This window comes from Triticum aestivum, chromosome 5B (genome assembly GCF_018294505.1).
Source record: "Triticum aestivum cultivar Chinese Spring chromosome 5B, IWGSC CS RefSeq v2.1, whole genome shotgun sequence".
In the NCBI taxonomy this organism is placed as follows: domain Eukaryota; kingdom Viridiplantae; phylum Streptophyta; class Magnoliopsida; order Poales; family Poaceae; genus Triticum; species Triticum aestivum.
In genome coordinates, this window is record NC_057807.1 from 582,518,346 (window position 1) to 582,533,984 (window position 15,639).

The 15,639-nt window shown below is 49.6% G+C and overlaps 1 pseudogene; it reads right to left on the reverse strand.

Annotated features, from left to right (window-relative positions):
- Nucleotides 1-9,972: 9,972 nt before the first annotated feature.
- The window catches only part of LOC123117012 (cytochrome P450 81Q32-like), a 19,878-nt pseudogene continuing 14,211 nt past the window's right edge, over nucleotides 9,973-15,639 (reverse strand).

Here is a 15,639-nt window from a genome sequence, read left to right on the forward strand (position 1 = left end):
GAAGAACGCGGCACCGCCACCGGTCCGCATGCTCCACCGCGACGTGCTGCCCCCGGCCAGCAGGCCATGCCGCCCCGCACCGACACCGCCTGCACGCGCCACCCGTCATGCCGGCCATCGAGCTCCACCGCCGTGCCGAAAGAAGCTGCCTCCCGCGGCCCCTGTTCCATGCGAGAGCGGAGATCCTGCCGCCGCCAACACCACGCGGGCTTTGCCCGGCGGCGCCTGTCGACGGTGGCGGGGGGAGAGGAAGGAGGTGGGGGCTTGAGTCCGGCGGCGGCTAGGGTTGGGCGCCCCGCGTGTGTGGGGGGTGGGGCCGACACGAGGTCGGGGCAACGAAAACGTAAAGTGATTCATATACATGTATTTTTTTTGAGGAAGCGCAGGAGAACTGCGTTTGCATTATGAGGAGGAAACAATGACAGAGTGCTAACTGTACATAAAGATTCATATACAGGTATGACAATGCCGTATTCTAGCAAAGAAAAAAAAGTGTGGGGGACTATTCGATCAGGGGCACCCACTAGTAGAAAAAGGGTCAAATCTGAGATACATTAGTACCGGTTTGCATTTGAGCCGGCACTAATGTGTCCATTAGTGCCGGTTCAAATGGCTAGGCGGGAGGAGATCTTTAGTACCGGTTCAATGCGAATCTTTAGTACCGGTTCGTGGCACGAACCGGTAGTAAAGAGGTGGTTGCAGGTCTATTTTTAGTCCCACCTCGCTCCCCTAGCAAGATTTTTACCACCTTAAATATGTTACTTTCTCCAACTATCACAAGCATTTGGTCTTCATTGAACTCTATGTGTAGGATCTGTGGCTGCAATAGGAGTCTTCGCCGGTTCTTAAATCGGGGTAGATTCCTATTGACAATTTAGATTCTATACAAAAAGATCATTGATGATCAATGTATTTTTTATGTACTTCTCTGTAGCAGTAGCGTGTTTTGGCTGACAGGCGGTACTGATCAATGTATTTTTTCTGCGTTCAGATGCACAATTCAAATATGTTACTTCTCAAAGTATCACAAGCATTACATGGGCAACTTGCGCCGTGGGGGTACGTTAACTATTCGCTTTTCTTTCTCGTGAAGAAAGAAAAAGGCGATCTAGCTTCTAGCGCTACCGGACTCGCTTCCACCGCCGGCCTCCGGCGGCTCCCCTCCACCAGCGACTTCGGTGGACCTGTGTCCTCGGGCTTCGCCGTTGCGACGGCGTTTGCTCCAGCGCCGGCGCGGAACTTGGGAGGTAGTCCACGAACCGGTGCAGATTGTGGTTTGCATTGGCGGCATCTAGAAGATGGTGGATCGTGTGCTGGGTTCGTGGTTCGTGGATGTCAGGTACGGTTTTCTCCTCCGGCGTCTTAGTCGTGTGGGGGTGCCAGATCTGGAGTTCGATGGCGTGTCCGGGGTCTTGCCCCGGTCTGATTTGTTCAACGGTAATGGTTTCGCTTTTGGTGAACCACCTTGGAGGTCCGCAAAGCTGCATATCAGCGATGGAGCCGCTTCGAGCTCAGGTGTGAAGGTGATCTGTCATTGTTTCCTCGGTCTTGATTGTAATTTTTACTTCTTGGCTGTTGTTCCTTTAATTGTGCAAAGGCTAGCAGAAAAATAAATACAACAAAAAAACTACTCAGAAATAAATAGAAGAAAAAAATAAAGCAGAAAAGAAAAAACTATATAAAAAAATTACTCAAAAATAAATAGAAGAAAATAAATAATGTAGAAAAGAAAAAACTATATAAAGCAAAAATATTCACAAAGAAATAAATAGAAGAAAAAAATAAAGCAGAAAATAAAATACTATATAAAAAATTACTCATAAATAAATAATGCATAAAAGAAAAAAACTATATAAAAAATAGTTGGGGCGCTGCCCGGTGGGCCTGCCAGACCTAGGGTATGCAAATTCAGGCCCAGAAGGGCCGGCAGGCTCACAGGGCAGCATGCCCTAGTTAGGCCCAGAAGGCTGCTATATAGAGGAGTTCGAAAGAGCAGCCGCGGCTGGGTTTATAAACCAGTGCGGCTGCCCTTCGCTCGGCGAGGTGGGACTAAACATAGTGCACCGGGGGTGGCAGCGCACGACCATTAGTACCGGTTGGTGGCTCCAACCGGTACTAATGGGATGTCCTTTAGTACCGGTTGGAGCAACCAACCGGTACTAAAGGCCCTCGTTTCCCGCCGGTTGGCCTGGCCAAAATTGGCCTTTAGTACCGGTTAGTGGCTCTAACTGGTACTAAAGGTCCCTCCTATATATATGGCAGTTACGAAAATTCAGTTCGATCGACACTTCTTCTCCACTTCTCGCGCGACATCTATCGCCACCGCCCTCGGTCCCGGAGCTGAACTAAACTGTAAGGAGATAAGTCATTATGTTTCTTGGCTTGAGGATCTTCATACTGTCAAGACAAATTTTCTTCCTGCACTTAGAAATGTTAGTACTCAAAACGTGCGACCAATAGTGATCGTATTGAACTACGGTCACATCTATTTAGGAATGATGGTAAGATTTTTACTATTTGTCTTCAGTGCATCTTTCGCATACATAATTTTTTTTGCTAAACTTTCATTGCTAAGTATATTAATTAAGTACTACACGATGTTCTTCAACCGGGACTTCTGATGATAGTTGTGCCTCAGGGGATGGAGACTAAATGTCACATGTCAATTGTTAGCTTACGACCAAGATATCCTACATTGCACATGAGTGCATTCAGAATTTTTAGAAATGATGAATGCTTAATAGTGAAAGATTAGAGGAAAATTGTTAACGATCGTAGAGAAGTACTAGGGGGCAGCAATGAGAAGCGTAGCCCACGATTAGGAGACAGGATCATCTGCATGCTCCAGTATGATGAATTAGGAGAGCTATACATGTTCTATGCTATTTTACCTGAGAGAGAGCAGCAGGAGTGATTTAGCTAGTTTCATGCTCTTAGTACTTGTCCTCTCAAGTCCATGTTCTTCGTCCTGAACTTAATCTTAAAGAGTGATTTGCTTTTGTGGTGTTATGAACGCTTATAATATCATGACCAACATGTTGAACTCGATTATATTTTTGCTTTTGGTATAAGTGAATGTTTCTTTTTAAGCTAGTGCTGGTGGTGATTAGATTGCGGTAAATAATCAAGTATATGACATATCCATATATATTATACTTGATCACCTAATTAGGTGATCAAGTATAATATGGTATACGGCGCCATATACTTAGCTAGTATATATATAGCTATAGGAATGCATTCAGTCGAAACTAATCTGCAGTACTTTCACCTAATGATTTAACAACTCATTATAATGTAAAACAATCACTAAATTAAATTAAAAATACAAAATTAAAGAAAAAAAACCCTAAACATTTAGTACCGGTTGGTGTTACCAACCGGTACTAATGTCCTACACGGATCCGGACCTGGCTCGTGCCACGTGGTGACACTTTAGCGCCGGTTCGTGACGAACCGGTACTAAAGGGAGACCTTTAGTCCCCACTCTTTAATACTGGTTGCCGAACCGGCACTAAAGGCCGTTACGAACCGGCACTAAAGGCCGGTTCGGCACTAGTGACCGGATGACTGGCGTAAAACCGGGCACGTACGGGGTGTGCATTTCTGCATGGCAACGTCCCAAAGGGACCAATCGACGTAACGCGAGGATTTTACACTTCCATCCCATGGCCTATGGTTACCCACGTGTCCACGCACCGACGCACGAGCATGTCAGTGTCTGGGTTAGTTACGAGTTTAGACTGTTCTGCACCTTCTTCCTTTTTTCCCCGAAGAATAGCGAGCTGACTCATTCTCAGAAACCATCATTAAACGAATGACAGCTGCAGCTACTTCTAGACTTGTACGTACTCCTATATAAGCAAAGCAAAGCCAATGGCGCTCAGTACTAGCTAGCTCCTGTCCGGAAGAAAAGAAGAAGCTCGAGTTCCGGTGGTGTCCATCAGATCATAGCAAGGCTTGCTTCTGCCTCCTCTAGACCTTTAGCAAGCTAACTAACTACTTTAGGTCGATCAAGCGCGCGCATATTAGCCGATGGGTTCAAAGCTTTCTTCAAACTCCGCCGACAGCGTCGACCGCTTCGACGTCCATGGGCCAGACCACCTCAAGGAGATTGACTGGTATGTTCTATGCGCCCACCCGATTTATTTAGCTACTCGCGCTAGGCGAAAGCATCATATGTATCCACCGCGAGCTCTTTTATTGTACCCGGCCGGTAATTAATATGGGCCGTCTAATCTCTAAGTCCAACGCTGGTGATCGATCTATACCGCACAATTGGGCGAGCACCATCCTCAGCAGTATTCTGCAGCACTTCCATTCCGCCTGCACCAGGTTTTTTTTTCTCGACCAAGTTTTTCGGAAACTAGTTGAAATCTGGTCTTCCCGCTACCCACCGAGAAAAGTAGACACCGAACAATTTGTTTGAAAAAAAATTGAATTTGAACTGTGCAAATGATCATATAACATACATATGCTAACCTTTTTTTTGCGGGTAAACATACATACGCTAACCCGCAAAAAAAAAAAACATACATACGCTAACCTTAGCAGAGAACAGACGATAATATACACTACTATTTTATCTGAGCCGGTGGCCGTTTTGCAGCTAAAAGGACAAAAAGATTACTGGCCAAGAGTTCGATCCCACGACCTGTGTGAGCGTCGACAGCGTGGGATAGAAACTAGTTCGTGAACAACATGTTGAAAAAACTGTATTTTAACACTTTTGTAATTTTGAATTCAAAAGTCGTTTGAATATTTCCGATGAACAAATCCAAAATTTCAGAGATTTTCCGAAAATCGGATATTCCGGCCACGACCAAAAAATAAACGGGATCGAAAAAGAAAAAACTTCGCACCAGTACACGTCTCGTGAGTGTAATTTAGGGAGACAGAAATCAGACTGCCTCCCGATCAACCAAGCCAACCCTTCGTCTTCAGTCTTCACATCTCCCGCATGGCTGCACGCACGCCGGCACGCGCCCGTTAGTTCGGATTACTGCGGCCACGTGGTCGCCTCCATATTTCACGCCTCCTCTGCGGGCGGCCGCCGCCGCATATCGTCTTCTTCTGCGAGCCCTCGTCCCTTTCCTCGGCCATGCTAACGGCCATGCACTCCAGAACGTGCTCCTCTTCTTCGGCCGTACCGCCCCGTAGCAGCCCGCGACTAGGGAAATTAGATGTGTAGTGCCTATTTCCGAAGCTATGAATCGACGGAATGCATAAATCAACCAAAACACAGCATCCCAATCGACCAGGAAGAAATCAAAAACAATAAGACTAGTACTCTGAGTTGAGTGATGAACCACCAATCCGCCATCGTACCAAGACAGAGGAGGTGGGATAGATTGCGGTCAGTAGTCTCTCTTTTTTTCCGGGGAGCGGCCTGTACTGACCAGCACGCGGCCGTGGTGTGACTGTGTGAGAGCGATGTGTGCCCCGGCGGGAGATGCGGCTGGATGTGCAGCGAGGCGGCAGCGAGGTTGACACACGCCCGGTCTAGGTCAAGCGCGCGGGGGGAGGGTGGTGGCCGGAGCACGCCGGTATATAGGGATGCAACAGCGAGTTCGCCGATCGCCTTTTCTTCTTCCAAGTATAACGAACAGACCGACCGCTGATGGGCTGAAATCAACGGTTGAGGTTGATGATTATATACTGCTCCCTCACCTCCGTAGCAGTACAGGGTACCACACCGAATCACGTACATGTGTCTGCAGCCGCACCAGTTATAGCATTGCATAAGCTGACTTCTCTATCAATGTCACATGGACAACGAGGAACACCGCCGCCACATCGCCACCTGCCTCGTCAAAGGCGTTTACGTCCACGAGAAGGAGAGAGCAGCGATGAACAGGACGGAGAAGCTCGCGCCGGCGTGGTGGGAAAGCTTTGGCTTCCGCCTAGAGAAGGAACTCAGAGAGCAGATATCCTTCTCCATCTCCGACACCATCTCCGACACCATCTTCAACACCATCGCCGACAACATCTACGGTGCCATCTTCGGCACCAACTACGGTGCCATCTCCGACACCATCTACGGTGCCATCTTCGAGTACGTGCCCAGCCCAGAGCCCGGCGCGCGCCGGCACCGGTGCGCTCCACGGTATGTCGTCGCCTTCAGGGGCACCATGCAATTCGCAAGCACCCCGATAGGAAGGTGCCGGCGAAAGACTTCTGGCTTGACGCCAATATAGTGGCCAACACAATGAACGACCGCACGCGCTACAAGCTAGCTCGAGGAGCGGTCGAGGAACTTATGGTTGGCCAAACCCCAGACCCGAAGCGCTGCCTTGACGTTTGGCTCGCCGGGCACTCTCTCGGCGGTTCGCTGGCGCTGGAAGTGGGGCGGGACATGATGGTGCAGGGGCTCAACCTGCCGACCTTCCTCTTCAATCCGCCGCAGGTGTCGTTGACACCACTACTCAACTTGCTGAACGCGACGGAGGTGGCCAAGTGGGACCTGCACTTCACGAGTTTCGTCTTGAAGGTCGCTGTGGGACATTTCTCCGAATCCCGACGGGACCACATGGAAGAGCTGTTCAGCAAGCTTGAACCGTGGGTGCCGAATCTGTACGTGAACGAGAATGACTGGATCAGCCAGGGCTTCATCGACTACTTGGAGTTGCGGCAGAAGTTCCAGGAGCGATTCCCCAATGCTGGCGCCGTGTGGATGACAATGTCGTACCGAGACTTGGTCCACCGCCTGCTGGTCGACGGTAAGGAGCAGCCGCACCTCCTGCCATCGGCGACGCTGTGGAAAAGCAGGCTCCATCCCCGTGAGCACAGTCTCGACCAGTTGTTGAAACCGGACAGTGAGCTCGGATTGGGCGCCACGCCTTATAGGTACACTCTACCTGAAGCGTAAACTACTTCTAGTTTTATGCCGGCTAGCTGTTGCTCCTTGTCGAAGATTGTGTACCTTTTTTTTTTGAACAAATGCAGTTTATTGCCATAGCGTTTTCTGGTTAAACCACATGAAAATGGTGATATCAGATACCAGTTTAAAAAAAGAGAATTGTAACTTCTCATTAGTTATACGTTTCTCCATTTTATCAATTTTATGTTGTCCTGTAAAATGTTTGATTTGTAAATATATTCTTGAACCTTGGGTTCAAAGCTTCTAAGCCTCACTGTGAACTATGCGTTTCTCTGGCATTCCTTTCCCCCCGATCTCCCCCACCTCTGTAAATGCATCTATAATTTAACCACACTAATGTCCAGATTTTTTTGCTTTTTGTGAGAATTCCCAGTATATAGCATCACAGAGTTCACAAAAAAATTGATCTATTACTAATCAAACAAAATAGAAAATTTGGATCCATTCTTGATCCCAAAAATATTCATACATTCATCATAATCAAACAAAAATAATCATAATAGTCATCATGGAAAAAACTACTACATCCTACTCACTCCGTTCCCAAATATTTGTCTTTCTAAAAATTTCAACAAATGACCACATACGAAGCAAAATGAGTGAATCTACACTCTAAAATATGTCTACATACATCCGTACGTTGTGTCCATTTGAAATGCCTAGAAAGACAAATATTTGGGAATGGAGGGAATACAAAATATCCACGCATTCAAAATCAAACCAGAACATCATATTTGTCATCATGAAAGGAAAAATAGAACCATTCCCGATCGAACGAAAATATTCATACATTACCAATCAACAAAATATTCGAATCCACTACATCCAATGAAGATGGGAGGACCATATCTTAGCCAAACAATTTTTCTACCCTCCATACGGGCATAATTTACTAAAGAATTACTAACTATATTCTGACTATGGCTAACATGATAATACAAGTTTGACAAGAGCCATTAGTGAGTTGATCTCAAGCATTAAAGAGGAATAGATAGACCTATCATGGTCACCATTATGGGCCTTCTTCACCACCTCCAAGGCATCTACCTCAATGATCGCTGACACTTCACACCATTGCAAGCCTTAAAAAAACCCTTCACACCATTGCAAGCCTAAAAAAAAACTTCACGCCATTGCAATGCAAGTGAGATTCCTTCCATACATGCACGTATCTCCTCTCTGCAAGAAACCTATTGACGACATGATCGCCCTGGAATCATCTCGGAGAACCATTCTTACATCTGATTGATTCCCTGAGAGAAAGAGCCGTCAGTGATTAGCTTTGCCCATTCCCGAGCTGGCAAGGCCACTTTCGTGACGGTTCCACTGTCACATTGGCCTGAGAGCATGCAAAGATGATACAGTGACGAGCAAGTGAAGGCGGGGCCAGCGTCTGCGGCTATACTTGGGAAGAGTGACTATCCACGGTGGACGCGAGTGACTGGGAAGCATCGGAGCAAGACGATGATACGGGAGGGGAAGGTGGACATGATTGGTGTAGTGGGCAATGATGAAAGGGAGGAAGACAACGAGACCACATATTAATCGAAAATTTTGAACTGGATGAGATTGACTAAAATGCCCTCTACATCAACCATTAGATTGGATTAATATGAGACGTACACTGACTGAAAAGGCCCTCATGTCGCTCCCTTCCCAGGGGCGACTCTGGCAGCAATAGCATCGCCTTGATCTCCGGCCTCCTCCTCGCCGTCACCGGCGCCTCCCGCGGGCAAAGCTCATGTGGAGCAGGCGATGGCGGGCCCCTTCTACGGTGGGCGGCGTCTTCCACGAGAAGGGGAACTCCTGGCAGCGTGGCGTCGGGCGGAGGGCGGTTCTGATCGGACCGGAGTGGCGTCACGCCTCTCGCATTTCAGGCATCGGCGACCTGCGACTTGTCGGCTTGGGGTCGCTGGTGCTAGCTCACGCGGCACTGGCTGCTGCTCGTCCCTGGGGGATCGGATCTGTGCGGATCTGGCCTCCTGTGCGGTGGTCGTGCCTCACAGGCAGGGTGTCAGCGCCTTCCCCTCCTCCCTACTCCGTGGTTGGTCGGGGCGCTGCTGGGGCTGACAACCATGGATCTAGCGGCTTGCTGTGGATCCGTCGGTGGTGGTGCTTGGGCTGCGGACGGCGCGGGCTGGTGTCCTCTGCCGTGGCGGCGATGGCGTGGGCGTGGGTGGAAGCAGTGGTGTGGTGGCAGTCTTGTGCTCTTATCGCATCATGGCAACGATCTGCATGATCACTCCTCCTCGATCTGGCCATCGACGTGTTCTGCAACTACTACCAGAGATCTTGCCCAAGGATATCTGGTTCAGATAGAATTCGGTCGTGTGTGTCCATATCAGCCTACGCGGTTTCATGAGGGCGCAGCGCGAAGCTCTACTGATTATTAACACCATGAAACATGTCGGTATCTCGATTTCCATGACACAGACAGCAGCGGAGAAAGTCATGATGGCTGAGATCAGAGGATCAGTAAGGCGGAGGGGGCCTTGGAGGTGATGGAGTCAGCCAGGTGTTTCATAACTTTCAGAAGCAGCAGTGACAAGTGGGGTTGGCAGCACTGGAGGATTTCATTTTTGGTGGTTCTCCTCGAGTGCCTAGTCATGACTTTCAGGGTGAAAACTTAAATTTTGGCCTTCATTGGTTGTGTTTAGCAATTGACTTCCTGAAGGTATTGTTTTGAGAGCGCGGTATTTCTCCATTGTGAAAATCTATGATTTTGGATCGGGCGACGATGGCACTTGTGCATTGTTTTCTTCTCGAAACCGTCGCTTTGAAGACCTTTTATGATCTTCGAGTGTTGCCTTTGGTGGTGTTTTGTGTGCTGCGCTGATCACTGTTGTAAGGCCTTTGTTCTTTTTCTCCTTTCTTTTTTGTCATTTTCGGGTTGTGTGCATGTTGGATGCCTTTGTGACATCTTATGAGACTTGATGTAATTGATATATTCGTCATATTAATATATTTTAAAAAATAGCACGTACACGAACAATCTCAGCGTGTGGAAAGCAAGAACTAAAGCTTGTCAGAGGAAGGCTCGGTAAATCCATGCGCGGTACAATTTACGTCCACGACGCGCGTCTCCCCAGCGGTCACAGCCCCCGCAGGACATCGGCCATGGCTGCCCGCGGTCGGCACATCGCCTGCAGCGGCACCGCCTTGGGGAGCGTCAGCCCACCTTGTTCACCCATGTCAACCTCAGCGTCACCAACCCTGTCCCAATGGAAGCACTGCACCAGCGTGCCCAGAACCAGGTGTCATGGTTCTAAGTCTGACAGTAGAATAGGAGAGTGAAATGGAGAGGCAAGATCCTAGCTATGGAGTAGTTGTATACGCAAGATGTTTACGAGTTCAGACCCTTCTCGGAGGAAGTAATAGCCCTACGTCTCGGAGCCCGGAGGCGGTCGACTGAATTATATGCGTATGAGTTACAGGGGTGCGAACCCTTTATACCGAGGAGGGGGGTGGCTTATATAGAGTCCGCCAGACCCCTCCGGCCCTCAGTTATGCAGCTTATATAGAGTCCGCCAGACCCCTCCGGCCCTCAGTTATGCAGGGTTTAAGGTTCATTAAGATTTGGCGTTACTGGTAACGCTATACATAAAGTGCTATGATGACCATAAAGACTACTTAATGACAGACCATTGCGTGCAGAGTGACTTTAGATCTCCTGGTGGTCGAGTGAGTGGCTTTATGGTCGAGTGTCTTCGAGTCCGTCGAGTGAAATCCTTCCAGGTCGATTGAAAGGTAGTTTCTTCTAGAGATGTCCTTGGGGGAGGGTGTCTTGGACAGGCCCATGACCCTACCCTAGGTACATGCCTTCATCATTAGCCCCCGAATGGATCGAGGTTTGAGTGGGGAAGGAGTTGAGAACTCTTCCAACTCATTTTTCGAGCTATGAGTATGTCTTGTTCTGGATCAATGAACTTTGGTGACGGCACCAACTTCTTTTTCAGTCGCCTTGATCCATTCTTTGTATCCGTCGAGTGACTTTTCTGTATTTGGCGACCTCCGAACGACAGAGCGGAGGAAATCTCTCGTCTGACAAGTTGCTCTGTAGTTCGCGGATTTAGCGGGATCCGAATTTTGGGAAGCGCGCGAGGCGGAGGAGGCCGCGATACTCGGATGGGATAAGGCAGGAATGCCTCGATCTCCGCGCCACCTTTTTCGTGACGTATCACGCGTGCGACTGTTGCGGGATTTGACAGGATCGTCCGGGCCTACAGGTCAGTCACTTGGAAGCAACCCCATATAAGGCGTCGGATGGGGTTTTTTGAACAGTGCGCCCTCATTTCCCTCTCCCTCTTCCTCAGACTCTTCTGCCGCGCTCGCCTCCATCCCAGCGCCGCTGCTTCATGTGTGCTTCTCCGGCGACGATGGTGAAGGAGAAGACGGCGGCTTTGGAGCGGGCGAAGAAGGCGACGGCGAAGGCGAAGGGAAGGGCGACCAGTCGGGGTGGATCCTCGTCAAGGGCCGGCCTGCCGCAGGGCTGGATCCAGGGCGACTGGATCCGCTCGATGATCCATCAGAAGGATCTCGACGACCTGGCCAATGAAGGGCTGATCCCCCATGGATCAGCGCGGCTCCTGGGGAAGGAGTGGCAGCCGCAGCCTCAGGAGGGTGAGTGTGTCCTCTTGGCCACCCATGTTGACCGCAGGTTTTCTTTGCCACCCCACCCTTTCTTTCGGGGATTTCTGAACTTCTTTGGGCCACAACTCCACCACTTCACACCCAACTCCATTGTGTATCTCGCTGATTTCGTGTCCTTGTGTGAGAATTTCTTGGGTTGCCGGCCTCATTAGGGCCTTTTCAAACACATTTTCACCTGTCGCTCCCAGACGGTGAAAAAGGCCAATCCGAGTGACGAGGAAACCCAAGTGATTCAGATGTGTGGGGTTCTTGGGGTTCAAATGAGGGGAAAAAGTGCCTTTCCAGCCATGGTCCTTCCCGAGTCGGTCAGAGGGTGGCAGTCAACCTGGTTCTACTGCCAAGACCAGCTGATGCCAGAGCAGTCGACTGGACTCCCTCCTTTTTCCATGGACCGAGTGAGCAAGCCGTCCTCTTTGAAGGTGGTCCCGGAGGAGAAGGCGCGGGTTAAGGTGCTGGTCGAGCGTGTACTCCAGCTTATCCGTGACGGGGTGACCGGCATGGATCTCTTGGAGGTCTTCCTCCGACGACGCATCCAGCCGCTTCAATATCGAGACCATCCGATGTGGATGTATTCTCGTACTGAAGACACCACTCGGATCCACCCGGAGGAGGTCGAGGATGCCACGCTGGAGAGGTGGATGACTGCCATCACAGGGAGCAAGGATAACCCTCGAGGAGCTAGGAGGATTCCTCCACTCGACCAGTCATATGAAGTAGAAAAGGTCCAATCTTGTATCTTTAACCGTGATCCTGCTTTCTCCATCCTGTTTGCTTAACATCGGTCGACTGACTTTTGTCTTGTTTGTTGTCTTCCAGGTCACTACCGAGATGTATTCGATGCCCAACGGGGCGCAAGAACAGATCGAGGAGGAGGAGGGGAGCGGAGGTGAAAGTCAGGAGGAGTGGCAATCTGATGATGAGGAGGATGAAGAAGACGACGACTCTGGTGAAGAGGAGGAGGAGGAAGTCGACCCTCCCTGCATTGAAAGGCGATCCAAGCTCGCCCATGACCCCGCAGTCGAGCGTGGCAAAGCGACTGTGCCTGTTGGGCAGTCGACGAAACGCCCTCGGACGACCTCTCCGGCGCCGACTGAGAAAGCGCCGAAGCAAGCCCGAGCGACGTCATCAAAGCCGACGAAGGCCCTACCGAAGATGAGGATGGTAATTCCCACTATTTCCGGGTAATAACAGAACTTGTGTTTTCTTGTTTGGCATGGATAAACTCTTGGTCGGCTCATTGGCAAACCGACTGATTTCTGAAATCTACAGTGCTGCTACCTCCGAGACCTCAGCCAGGAACAAGGACCAAGAAATGAAAGATGCTGCCACCTCCAACCTTGGTATGATCTCTATAGTTTCGCTTTTGGTCGATTGGGTCTTCATCTTTAACTTTGAATCTTTCCTGTAGCCCCACCTCATGTCACTGATCTCCCTGATGATGATGATGAGGCGCTGCTGAGGCCGAGGAGGAATAAAAAGGCGCCTGCTGTCAAAACTTCTCAAGCTACGTCAGCACCTGAGACGCTGGTTCAGGAGGGAGGCAACGTCACTCGGACTTCTGTGTCCTTTGCTGTGCCGCTGACGAGTGTTCGACCTTCATCGTCGACTGCTTATCCACCTTCCCTTTTCGCCACACAGCATGTCCCAGAGGACCAAGCGGGTGCTGCTAAGGAGGCTATACGCCAGGCGGGGTCATGATGGAGCAAGTGAAGGCGATCCGGGACGCCAGCCAAGCAGCTTATGATGCAAGCTCAGCTCTTCAGAGCAACGTCCAGGTTAGTTGGTCACCGCTTGTTCTGTTAGGATATGGTACCTGAAAACTCTTCTTTTTGAAGATCTTTGTATATGTACACCCACTGGGTGTGTCGATTGAATTTTTAGATTGGTGGGGGCACGCTGAGTGCACCCACTGGGTGTAGTCCCCAAGACTATGGTGGACTGTTGGCAGTCAACTGTAGTCTTTATACTTTGAATTTGTTCACTCTAACTTCTCCACTCGGTTTGGTCGAATGGAATCTTGGAACCAGTGGGGGCACGCTGAGTGCACCCACTGGGTGTAGTCCCCGAGACCATGGTTGACTGCTGGCAGTCGACTAAGGTCTGAAGAACATCTCTTTTTTTTGATGAAACTGTGGCTGACTGCTGGCAGTTAGCTATGGTTTAGGATCATAACCTTTTTGTCTCTTTGGTCGACTGATCGAACCGAGTCGGTAGAACCAGTGGGGGCACGCTGAGTGCACCCACTGGGTGTAGTCCCCGAGACTACTGTTGAATATTTTGATTCGGTTGTAGTCTTAGAAATGCTACGATTTTTCTCTTAGTCACTCGGAAGTGACCTATCTTTGATGTCTGTCGACTGACCTTTCGCAGAAATCTTGCGAGCTTGTGGCTCGCTATACTGAATTGGAGAACAAACATATCCAGCTTGAACTTGACTTGAAGCTTGTCCAGGAGAACTTCACGAAGGCGAAGGAGGAAGCAAAAGGTATGTTTGGTGAGAATCTCGACGACTGCATTTATCTTTTGTCCATTCCTGATTCTGATTTCATTGTCACTTTGCAGATAAACTGAAGGAGGCTCTGAAGAAGAAGGACATTGACCTCGCCGAGGCGCAGAAAGCGGCTTCGGACAAGAAGAAGCTCGCAGAAGAAAAGCCGGCTTTAGTCGGTAAACTTGAAGAGGAGAATACCAATCTGAAAGCTTCTCTCGACGCGGCCAACAAGGAGGTCAGCCGTCTGAAGAATGACAAGATAGCTCTGAGTGACAAGGCTAGCAAACTGATGGGGAAGAAAAACGATCTGGAGGCTTATCTGGAAGGGCTCGCAAAGAAGTTATTCCTCATGCTTGAAGGTAATCCCTTTTATCCGACTGACTCGTTATCATCGACTCATCGTAGAACTGTTGGCTTAACTTCAAACTGTGCTTACAGAATTCTGCCAAAACTTTGAGGAGGAGACCAGTCGACTGGAGACAAACTTGGACCCCATTAACTCTCCTGTGAAGGACGAGGCTGCTATGAACGTGTTCCGACTGGAGTCTCGTGTTGCTGGTGTGGTGGACTACCTCGCTCGACTGAAAGTTGCGGTGTCGCGGATCGACACGACACTCTGGCCAAGAGAGACGCTTCAAAATGACCTAGAGTCTTTAATGACTCGACTGAATGACGTTCGAGGTCGAGTGCAGGAATGGAAGAAGTCTTCCACCAGGTGTGTGCTGATGTTGCTCTGTCCCTGGTACATGTTCACTGCAAGGATGCTCAAGAGGACAAGCTGGCGTCCATCAGGGTGGCCAATACCAAGAAGCATGACTTCCAATCTTTCATGGAGACCTTCATTGCTGCTGCCACTCGGATTGCTGATGGAATCGACCTGGACCAGTTTGTCGCGCCCTCTAGTCCTCCACCCGAGGAGTAAGAAAAACTTTTAAGCCTCACCTTAAATTTGCCTCGGTATGCCGAGTGGTTTCGTAAACAATAACTTTTACAGGCTTGAAGCCTGAGTACTCTTGAATCCATTATCTGAACTTTGCTTATCGTTGAATATGCTTGGATTTGCCATTGAGTGAACTTTGTTCTTCACTCGGAATATACTTTAATGCTTGAGACGCGACTCTGAGGTGGAAAGTCCAATCGACCTGCACTTCACCGCTCTTGCAGGCAGGGGTAGAGCACAGATTACAGTCGACCTGCGTCCTTGCAAATCATGATGGAACGCACATTGTATTTGTGGCGTAGCTCAGAGGGAGAAGGTAGCAGTCGACCTGCACCTCATCGTCCTTGCAGAGCGGAATGGATTAAGTACTTAGGCGAGTACTGGACTGCAGCTAAGCCCCCGAGTGGGAGGATTGCTCTCCACTCGGTGGGATTTTCAGATACTTAGGCGAGTACTGGACTGCAGCTAAGCCCCCGAGTGGGAGGTCTGCTCTCCACTCGGTAGGATTTTCAGATACTTAGGCGAGTACTGGACTGCAGCTAAGCCCCCGGGTGGGAGGTCTGCTCTCCACTCGATAGGATTTTTGGGTACTTAGGCGGGTACTGGGCTGCAGCTAAGCCTCCGAGTGGGAGGTTTGCTCTCCACTCGGTAGGATTTTCAGATACTTAGGCGAGTACT